The sequence below is a fragment of the Engraulis encrasicolus genome, unplaced genomic scaffold (assembly GCF_034702125.1).
Source record: "Engraulis encrasicolus isolate BLACKSEA-1 unplaced genomic scaffold, IST_EnEncr_1.0 scaffold_60_np1212, whole genome shotgun sequence".
NCBI lineage: Eukaryota > Metazoa > Chordata > Actinopteri > Clupeiformes > Engraulidae > Engraulis > Engraulis encrasicolus.
Window position 1 is genome coordinate 346,741 of NW_026945928.1, and position 11,213 is coordinate 357,953.

The window sequence follows — 11,213 nt, forward strand, 5'->3', positions numbered from 1 at the left end:
GCTAGAGTGCTGGAAACACTTTTTATATACCAAGCAGTGCTTGTAATTGGATTGGATGTTGTTGGTGCTGCTAGAATAGCACAAGTGAATCTAGAAAACTGTGTGAAAGTATGGGAGGTATTTGACTCAAATAAGTATCGGCTGACTCGGGACAGTGATTTATTAAGCGGGCTTGCAGAGCAGCCCGATTATAGTAATCTCTATTAAGCGGGCTTGCAGAGCAGCCCGATTATAGTAATCTCTAAGTCCTGTTAATTATTATGCTTAATAGAAAATAATAGAAAATGGATCTCCTCCTAGGCCTTTCGAGATAGAGACACCGTTCAAACACTAAAACGACCGGCTCGGCTTGGAGATTATTTGTTCTGCTATAACGTGTCCGTGTCTCTTGTCATTTTTCTGTTTTTGGCGATTTTGTGCAAGTTTGGGTCCCCATTGAAAACAATGGTAGAACCTTCATGAACCAAGGTTCCGCCACTCTACAGATCAGAGTGTAGGAGGCTTTTTCGGTCATAAAACATCAACACTTTCACCTAGAAGTTTAGTTGACGTGTTGTTAGCGAGCTCTATGAGATGTCCCCAAACTGTGAACGTTTCATGTCCGAATTCCCATTACTTTTTAAATGGCAGGTGTGTAAGAACGGCAGGGCTGGCCCCATTGCTTTTCCCATTGACTCTTGAAGTGCCTTTTTCAAGAGGTCAGCGCATGTTCCACAAGAGGTCCATTTGTGACTGAACCGTTTAACCTATAAACTTCATTCAAAGACTGTTAGAGAGATCACATTCATGACTTCAATCTGATTAAAGGACATGTGCCAATTCCTTTTAGTTTTTAGCAACATCAAGCTAAAGACAAAACACTGTTTCTGATTCTGCCCTCTGCCTTAGAGCACCATACTAACTGCCATACAGTCAATCAGAACAGGTGCAGCCAATATAGGGTTCCATCTCAACTGTCACTTTCTCTCAACATTCTATTCTTAACGAGCAGCTGCTCTGCAGTTCTAGAAGTCTATTGTTCAGCTCTTCAATGCAATGTAATATTGTCTTGCTGTAATGCATTTTATAGGCAGCTGCTTGGCCCAATGGTAATAGTCCTGCATCAGCAATATGGAGGTTGGGAGTTCGAATCCCACTCGGACCCATGTTGATTTTCAAAATTATATCATATGCAGTGTTCCTTATCCAATTTAAAAAATACCATGTATGTCATTTAGTATCAATGACAAAGGTGCTGGATTAGAGATATGGAGGTTGGGAGTTCGAATCCCACTCGGACCCATGTTGATTTTCAAAATTATATCATATGCACTCAATATCATGATCCATGACAACTATTAGAATTATTGTGAATAATGTGCTCTCACATGATAGGAATCAAACTGACTATAGAGGTGGTATTTTAGAGCATAAAGATTTAACATCAAATGTTTTTACTCTTTTAATATAAGACTAACTCATATCTGCATCCTGACGCATTGTTGAGAGAGCCTTCATTTATTTATTTGTTTGTTTATTTTATTTATTTATGTTATTAAAGGATCCCCATTAGCTTGTGCCATAGCAGTTCGCTAGTGTAGCGCCTCTCTAGTATTTATGACTATTATGAGAGAAGCTAACCTGAGTCCTTATACTGTTATTATAATGTGTGTGTTTCCCCTCTGAAAAGGTAACTTGTTAAGTAACCTGATAATTGTGTGTTAACCTCTGAAAAATATATTACTCCCTGTAATACAAGGGTTACAGTTAATATACTGCAGGTTTACCTTATGTGCAATAATACCTATGGAATAAACCCCAGACAGATATGACACTGAATGACACATTCACCAGAGTTTAAATGAAAACACAAACTATTTACTGAATATAGAATGCAATAAAGTCACTTTGAAAAGTTTAAGAATAATGCAAGAATAGTAAAAATGTCAATCAACACAATTAACCACCACAGGGTTTCAAACAAAAAAATGCACAGACCAAATATTCTTCTAATGGGCCCAAAATAAAAGATTACCTTAAAGCCGGCAGTACTAATAATGTTCAATAGCCTAAAGTTCAACCCAAAGTCTCACAGAAGCAAAAGGTCCCCACCCCAGTTCTCTCGTCGCAGGCCTGATAGCAGCTTGAGTGCGGTGTAGCCGTATAAACAAACAAATGGCTTCTTCACCACGAGGGCATTGAAAATAAAATACCGGTACCTTACTCACTCGTCGATGACGCAGGTTGGGCGGTGTTATGCAGATTCAGCAAAGTCCAGTCAGTTGCATTTAGTCGCCCCTTTGACACTGCTGCAGGGCTTCGTTGCAGACACGGCTCTCGTGGTCTTCCCTCTGCTCGTGTGGACTTCTCAGCTACAGTTGGCAAGCCGCTAACTAATTAGCAAAGTCCATCACGCAGCCACTGGATGCACGAAGCGCGTGAAATAAACGGCGATGCAGTCTTCCTTCTGCCTCACGTTAAATTGTCCATCTAACCGGCAGATAACTATCTCACACAAGTTACACAAAGTCTTCATACCGAAAGCTTCACTTACATGACAATAGTACATCAAATTCAACTTCCGTGAATCCGATTAATAACTCAAACTCGGACAAACTTAATGCGTGGCTTCTTCACAAAATGCATTTTTCCTTCTGACCCACGTACATCTCACGTATCCCTTCCTCCCCTTTGACCCGTCTCGTGATTGGCTAATCACAGATTATACAGAAAAGAAATAAATTGAAAACAAATAGGGTACAGACATCATTTCACATACTTCTATGCAAAACTTAAGCATTTTAACAAGTGTCCATACATAGGAAATATAAGAAAAATAACATGACATATTGAATTAACATGCCTATTACCCATATCTATGTTTCTTACAGAAACATAGCCATAATGACGTCATTGCTGGCCAATGAATTTTAACTTTCTTCTACTTATCAGTATTTATTGCCATGAACTAAAATACCTTTTAAGCTATTTATAACCTTATGAAATGCATTCACAGATATTTTTAAATACTTAATTACAAATCCCAACCGGGTTACACTAGTCTTCCATGCCTACTGTGGTACTCACAAACAGTGCTGTTAAAAACATTGTGAACATTTGTGAACAAGTGGTTGGAAGTTTGAACAGTTTCTCCCTTTGTGTGACAAAAGCTCAGTAATTCCTTATCATTTGAGAATCTCATGTGTATCATTCATGTAATGTGCCATTATCATAATGTGTAATTCATTGGTATTGTATTTTCCAGCACTGGAGAAAGATGTGAAGAGTAAGGCAAGTGAGATACAAACACTGCAACAAAATAATAAAGGTAAATCCTCTCAGTTGTTACTATGTAGTGTGTCAGTTATAACCTCATAGAGCTGGTATTTTGGGGAATAAAGAGTTAGCATCAAATGTTTTTAAACTTTGAAATGTAGATTTAGATAGATAACTATTATCTATGACCTGCTCTTATCTCTGTCGGCAGAACTGACCAAGCAGCTGACCACAGCTAGAGATGCAGTGAAGAGACTTGAAGAAGCCAATAAAGGTCCCCTCATCATTACTTACCTGTACTGTATATGATAACTGGCATCGCTGAAATAATCAAGTGCATTTCATCTTTGATTTAGTGTTCATATCATATCCAGGATGACAAACATTCATGCAGCTCATTGTAAAGTGCCTGTGAGTCAAAAGAGAAACATAAGCAATCCTTGACAACTGTGAGAATACAGTCATATGATAGGAATCAAATGGAGTATAGAGAGAAGACAGCATTGTGGAAAATTAAGATTTAACTTTGACTGTTTTACCCATTGACTTTGTTATAGGACTTGGTGTTTAAGTCCCTCCATGTTCATGCCAAGTGACGGTGGAGTGGAATTTGGCATTGATGACCATGTGGCGTCACCATCGTGATATATGACAGTAGTGTGTGTACCCTGGCATCATTGGGTGCTTTGGCCTTTTCCTCACAAGACACCCTCTGCAAGGGTTTGCCCACGACAGGCCGATCAGACATGTGTGTTTTTTGCACGGTGGCACCACATGGTCTCCTGGCAGCCCACGTTGTGTCCTTGCGCTTGAGCCACAGCCAGTGACTGCTCTGCTCAGCCGTTCTTTTATTGCCTCTGACTGAGGTCCACCCGCATTTCCCAGTCCCGGGCTATGGTCAATGGGCCCGCCTCCAGAGGAGCTGGCTTGGTCCCCCTTTTCTCGCCCTCCCGGACAAAGGGTGTCTTCCATGGGACAGCTGATTGAAAATTTGGAGGCATGACATTGGTGGTTACCCTTTTTTCCTCAGGTGTGGCAGCCAAGCACTTCACCACCTGATTGTGACACCAGGTGTACCGTCCTTGAGTCAGGCTGGTCTTAAAGTGATACTGTCCCATTTTCGGAAATCAGCTAAAAGGGTTTTGCCGTTCTCCTGTACTTTCAACCATTCTCTGGCTATGGCAGTGCAAATGTTACCTCCATGCTAGCAGTTAACATTGAGTCCTATGAGACCAGCTCGCGGCTAACTGGTCTCATAGGACTCAATCTTAACTGTTAGCTTAGAGGTAAAATGTGCACTACCATAAGTAGAAAACGGTTGGACGTACAGGAGAACGGTAAAAGCCTATTATTTAACTCAAAGGGAGGAGTAAAATAAGCTTATTTCAAAAAATGGGACAGCATCACTTTAAGGCTGCTTAAGGCTAACAGGGACTGCATACAGAGGGCAGACTGGTTCCTCTCCACACCAAGGGTGCATTTCTCAACGAGGAAGTTCCTAACCTACTAGCAACTTTGCTGAGTAGATACTAAAATAGTTGCTAACTCCTGTATCTCGACAGCTAGCACGTGGAGTAAACTACTGATTGGAGTAAGCCTGACTGTGAAGTAGTGGTGACTTTGAAAGTGAGGGGGCTCCTATCCGTATCTGGAAACACCTGAAAGGATGGAGTTGATGTAGAGATGCAGGACATCCATCAAGTCAAGACATCACCTCAGCAGCCCCAAATAACACACAGAGCTAGTCTACTTGGGAGCGTACCTATGTTCCCCGGGTCCTACAGTATGTTGCCCTGTCTTTGTATGGGACCGGGGAACAAAAAAGGGTTCTATGTTCCCCACATTGTATGTTTCCGACTTTTCAAATTGTGCCCTTCCCAAAACTATCCCTAAACCTAACCTGTCAGAGCTGCAACAACAACCTGCGCTTTACCATGTGGCAGTCTTCTTGGAAGCAGCGGGGAACATAGAACCCTTTTTTGAAAAAAGGGTCCTAAGTTCCCCGGTTGCGTGGAACATAAGACCTGGGAAACATAGGACCCGGGGAACATAGGGATGACCCCATCTACTTCAGAGTGTGACTCCACCCATTAGCTAAACTGAGGTGCATATTTGACCACAAACGTGTCAATATATCTTAATCCTGTGGTGCAATAGCAGGGAAAATCAATCGACTTGAACACAATGTCATGATACAGATGTGAGAGCATTCACAACACAAATTCACCTCATGTTATTTCTTTGTTAAAAAAATATGCCATGGCTTTAGAATCTGACACCTTCTACACTAATAATATAGTTTTACCTGCATACTGATTTCCGTTTCATTTTGAGGTGTAATTTGGAAAATATTTGGATTAGAAAATATTTGTTACACACGCAAAGTCATGAGTTGAAGTGTCAAGTCCCAAAAAAAAATTGGTGCGAATTCCTTTATGTAGCCTACTGGTATCACGATTGCTTCTCAATGGGAAGCCCTGTGCCACGCTGACTCTGCGAGAGTAACCAACACTTTCTAATCCAAATATTTTACAAATTACATGAATAAAATGAAACAAAATCCAATCAGCATGCAGATGAAACTGTGTTATTAGTGTGGACGGTGTTAGATGGTGTTAGTTTTTTTTCCACAAAGAAATGACAAGGAGGTGTTCGCAGAGGAAACAGCGGAGACATGACTCAGCTAAAAACAGAATTCTGTCATCCAATCAGAAGGGCTGTGCTTGTCTCTTGTTGCTTCCATGCTCATGCACTGTAGTGAGGAGAAAGTAAGTAGCGGTATGGACTATGGAAAGTAGCCACACTACGTTGGACTTCGAGAAACACGTATTTCGGCTTGAAGAGAGATACTCTTTGAGTAAATGTGCTAACCTCGGAAGATAATGGAGAATCGCACCCCAGAGTTGTAAATTGGTTGGAGAGGGCAGGACGTCATAAGTGGCCCTGAGGATGAAACTAAGCCTGTTGGCCTCCATGCTCCACAGCTCGTCCCATGTAATTGTCCTCCTCTCAACACCCTCCCACCTCATCCAGCAGCCTTGCTGTGCTTGGGAGACTGCTTTGGCCACCTAGCTGCTTCCTCCTGCTTGCAAGCTGCCATAATGCCAGCCTCGAGGCAGTTGAATTAGCCTGCGCTGTGATAGAAAACTGAATCAATGTCCTGTAAGTAGGCTTTGACCAGCCTTGTAATGGCCTCTGGGACTTGGAACAACAACATCTCATGAGGCACAGATCCTAAGGCATTGGCGAGATCTAGGAAGACCACATGCAGGTCTTTCTTCTCCATCTGTATATGGTGCCAGATGACATTTGTGTGTTACGACAGCCAGAGAATCCACGTATCACCGCTTTTTGCATTGATGTGTCGACAAAGTTGTTGAAATTAAAATTACCTATGGGCTTAGTAATTACCTATTCTTGTTTGTTTATGTTTGCAGAACTGAACTTGCAGCTGGCCACAGCGCTCTTCAAATAAAGGGAAAAGACCTGAAAAAGCCAATAAAGGTGCCCTCATCATTACTTACCTGTATATGTGATAACTGTCATTGCTGAAATAATCAAGTGCATTTCATCTTTGATTTAGTGTTCATATCCATGGTGATGAACATTCATGCAGCTTATTGCTACTCTCCGTTTGCTGTTTTGATGACCACAATTTGACAAGGGCCACAATGTGAGCCTGCCACAATGGTGATCATGGTGTAGTTCTTCTGTATTTCCTAACTGCATGCTGACCAGAGTGAAGTGACACAACCATAGTCAGTAAAGGTGCCCTCATCATTACTCACCTGTATAATTGACATTGCTGAAACAATCAAATTGCATTGCAAATTGCACTTTGATTTAGTGTTCATATCCATGGTGATGAACATTCAACAGTTTGACAAGTGAGCAATAAAGGTCACTCATCATTACTCACCTTACTGTATTTCATCTTTGATATAGTGTCCATATCCAGGATGACAAACATTCATGCAGCTCATTGTATGCATCATGCAGCAAGCATTTAAAGGTGCACTGTGTAGTATGATGGCCAGAGTAGGTTTTGCAACCAGGGCTCTACGCTTAGATTTGTCATTAGGAGCACCTGTGCCCCTAATAGTCTAGGCAGGATTTCTGAAAAGGTGCTTATTTAAGGTCCTGAAGGCAAATCGTGTTAATTTTCGGCATACAACTGATTTAGGGGTATTCAAGGGTGCTGAATCCAAATCTGCCGTATGCCGGACGCAAAAATGTACCGAAATGCCTCAAAACGGGCAAAATCCAATATGGCCGCCGCCACCGTGTTAAAATCCTGCAATCACTTTTCTTTTGGACTAAATAAGGTATGAATTTGAAAATAGCACTTATTTTTATGTTTTCAGACATGGGGAAAGCCATTATGTCATCAGATTTAAGCTCAGATTGGAGGAAAATGCTTATGTCATTGGCTGGCAGCCATTTTAAAAGCAGAGAGCCTCATATTGTCAACGATTTTTAACATTCTTACTAATCTTTCAAGATCCACAGAAAAAATGCTCTTTGTTTCTGTGAACACAAATACTACAGAAAACTGCACTGGACTGTCTACTTTCACCTGAAAAAAGAAGTTTGTGTCTACCTTTTTCCATTCTTTAGTTATGGGCAGTAGAACATGGGATGACGCCACAAAAAAGCACAGATTTTTGACCCCAAAATACTGCACTTCTCACTGCCCATATTTTTGCTTTAAGGACATATTGTCTTTGATAGTGTTCATGTTTGATATACAACATTTTCAGGGGGTTTGAAGGGTGCTTAATGCCTTTAATTCCCATAGTACATCAAAATGAAGAAATCCAATATGGCCGCCGTCACCAGTCTACAGTGTACATTTCTTTGATTACACAAGGTAAACTCTTAGGCCTACATTATGTAGCATCAGGTTTTCATACAAGGAGAATTAATTTCCATACTCAGATTTAAGAAAGATATCAAAGTAAATTATTTCAGTGTAGACTGAATTCATGTTTGCAACAGGAGATTATCTTTTCCATAAATTGACCATTTGTATTTAAATCTCTCCCTATTTCAATTACACGTTTAATGCATTATACCATGAAAAATTTTCCCACCTCAAACCACCACACAATGTTTCCACACCTCTTCACCTATAAAAAATAAATGACCACAAGAGTCTGAAATCTAATATTTTCTAATAGTATCCTTTGTACAATGGAAATTACTTAATGTTTGCCGTGCTCAGATCACTGTATATCTAGGCCTATAAAGGGGATCAAGAGGCAAACTGATGTGAATAATATATAAAATAGAATAGAATAGAATAGAATAGAATGTACAGATAAGGGAGTGGCATTGTGTGTGTGTGTGTGTGTGTGTGTGTGTGTGTGTGTGTGTGTGTGTGTGTGTGTGTGTGTGTGTGTGTGTGTGTGTGTGTGTGTGTGTGTGTGTGTGTGTGTGTGTGTGTGTGTGTGTGTGAATATATAGGCCTACATAAAGGACATACTCAGGCTGGTATTGCACATCAGTCATCCAAAGTTATTGCATAGATTGTGTTGCTTATATATTAATATATAATACGTACATATTTCAGCTGAGATGGCCACTCTGTGACAATTATAACCATTAATTACAAGGCTGGCCTTTGTTCTGTAGTACGGCAAGAATTCAGCTCAACACATTGCACTGTATCAATTATTTCACAACAACCTGAGGATGGAAGGAGATCAGGGAAACAAGAGATTGTAATGAACAGTCAGACAGTCCATGTGTGTGAAATGTGGTTTTAGTCTTTGGTCCTTACTTTGATGATACATCTGTAGTACCAATGATACATCTGTAGAGACCCAAGAACTCAGAACCAGGATAATGTCCAAGACAATGTTTTAGCTCTGTGACAGTGGGAAGTTCAGAGAGGGCTAGGTCTATTCTCGCTATAGGTGTGCCTCCTGAAGGCAGCAATGATCTCTTTGGTTTTCTTTTCATTCAGAGCTAGAGAAATTTGTCTCGGTCTCTGTACACCAGGCTGCCACCTTCACTCCCTTTTGCTGGCCATGCTGCAGTCATGGACGGATAGACTTTAGATGGGGGCTCAGCATGCAGCCATGTGGGGATCCAGCCCTGCTGAACAGGGGAGCAGGAGGAAAAGAGAGTCTGTCTGTTATCTTCTGTTGGTAGAATTGTGCAAGTATAGACTTTAAATTGGCCTAGTTAAAATATACTGGAATGTACATCTGCAGTGTATCAATAACGGTGCTCAACTGGAGAGAGAGAGCCAATGGCAGGCAGAAGAGCAAGTGGTAGTTTTAAGGTGCCTAGGCACAGAAATGGGCACTTCCCTGTCTTTCTCACAGCACATGAACACAATACTCAAAAATGGACTGCTAATCAACCCATTTTTTCCTACGCCCTTTTTGGGAAAGGGTGCCCTCTTCCTATTAAATCCGCAATGTCTCAGCCTCTGAAGCACATACAAACATGAAATGAGTTACATTTAAAGCCAATACCCTCCCCTTGCATTGTAATGTGTTCATTCAGCTCTAACATACCCACATAGTTAATAAAACAGCTAAAATCTCAAGATCCTGAAAAACCTATTTGTGTTTCCAGGACACAATGGGTTAAGTTATACGAGGAGGAGGTATCAAAAATCAGAATGTCCTTGCTGACTTGGAATGTCCTTTTTTGAGTATTGTGTTCATGTGCTGTGAGAAAGGGTGCCCATTTCTATTAACCTTGCGCACCATCTTACGTATTTCCGCCAAGAGACTTGACTCCACACTACTTCTGATACCAGTTTATAGGCCTATATATACCAAATATATATGCACATACAGTCACCCTTCTCTACTCTAACCAAAATTGTTTACTTGGTATACTAAGTTAACCTATTCCTAATCACCCCTCCTGGAGTTGCTGAATTGCAGCAACTGCTTGATTCCATGTACTCCAAGCCACTTCTTGCAGATGCAGTGTTGGATGAGGCAAGCACAAGTTGTGATGTCTTTGTGTGCCTTGAGAATACATGGGTTCTAAATTTTGTTTATAACCTGACTGCGAACCTAGCAACGCACAACTCAGCCTCTGATTGTTGGAAACCGCTGTCTGCCAAAAAAAATAGCTCACGTGGTTGGCTGCCAGTGTCTTTTCCCTCTTCATAACATTGTGTTGATAAACAATGAGAACCCATGTATAAGTGGCAGATACAGGACCAGTGGGACTAAAGCCCTGTTCAATACCACCCATCCCACTTCGGTGACTGGCAGGAGGATAGGAAGGGGTGTGTGGGCCTGACTCAATATAGAGATTTGATAATGTGGGGCATTTTATGTAACCATGTGACATCTGAATTAGATAGGACTGATCATTGCAAAACGCCATACTTTGCTTTTGTTGCATTTACAGCCAAAGTGCCATGCAGTGCATGATATTGTGTGTCCTGCCAAATCACTGGAGAGGAGGAGGTTGATAGGCCTAATGGTTGGGAATGAGTTAACATATATCAAGTAAATTCCTCACAATATGATAAACTGTTTTGATCCACATTTCACCTTTCCACCATTCAAAGATATAATGTAAGCACCGCAATAAAATCGGCATACAATGAATTCCTAATGCACAAAATGTAGATGTGCATATTATATTTAGGCACATTCAGACTTATGTGTGTAAATTTGCCTCATAATGGAAGAGGTGGATTGAGGTGGACATATTGCATCATGTTATAATAAGCATTAAAATAAAAGTGGAAGTAGAGAAAACATTTTCATTCAAAAGAACAGCTTATTGACATGAAAGTCAACTGTCACTTGTAAACATGTATTCAACCTATGAAATCATGTCCTTTGATTCTTATCTTTAATCTGAGTATGGAGATGAATTCTCCATGTATGACAACCTATAGCTACAATGTAATTAAGAGTCCACCTTGTCTGGTGATGGCGTCCATATTCGATTAATTCATTTTGAGGTAGGCCTAT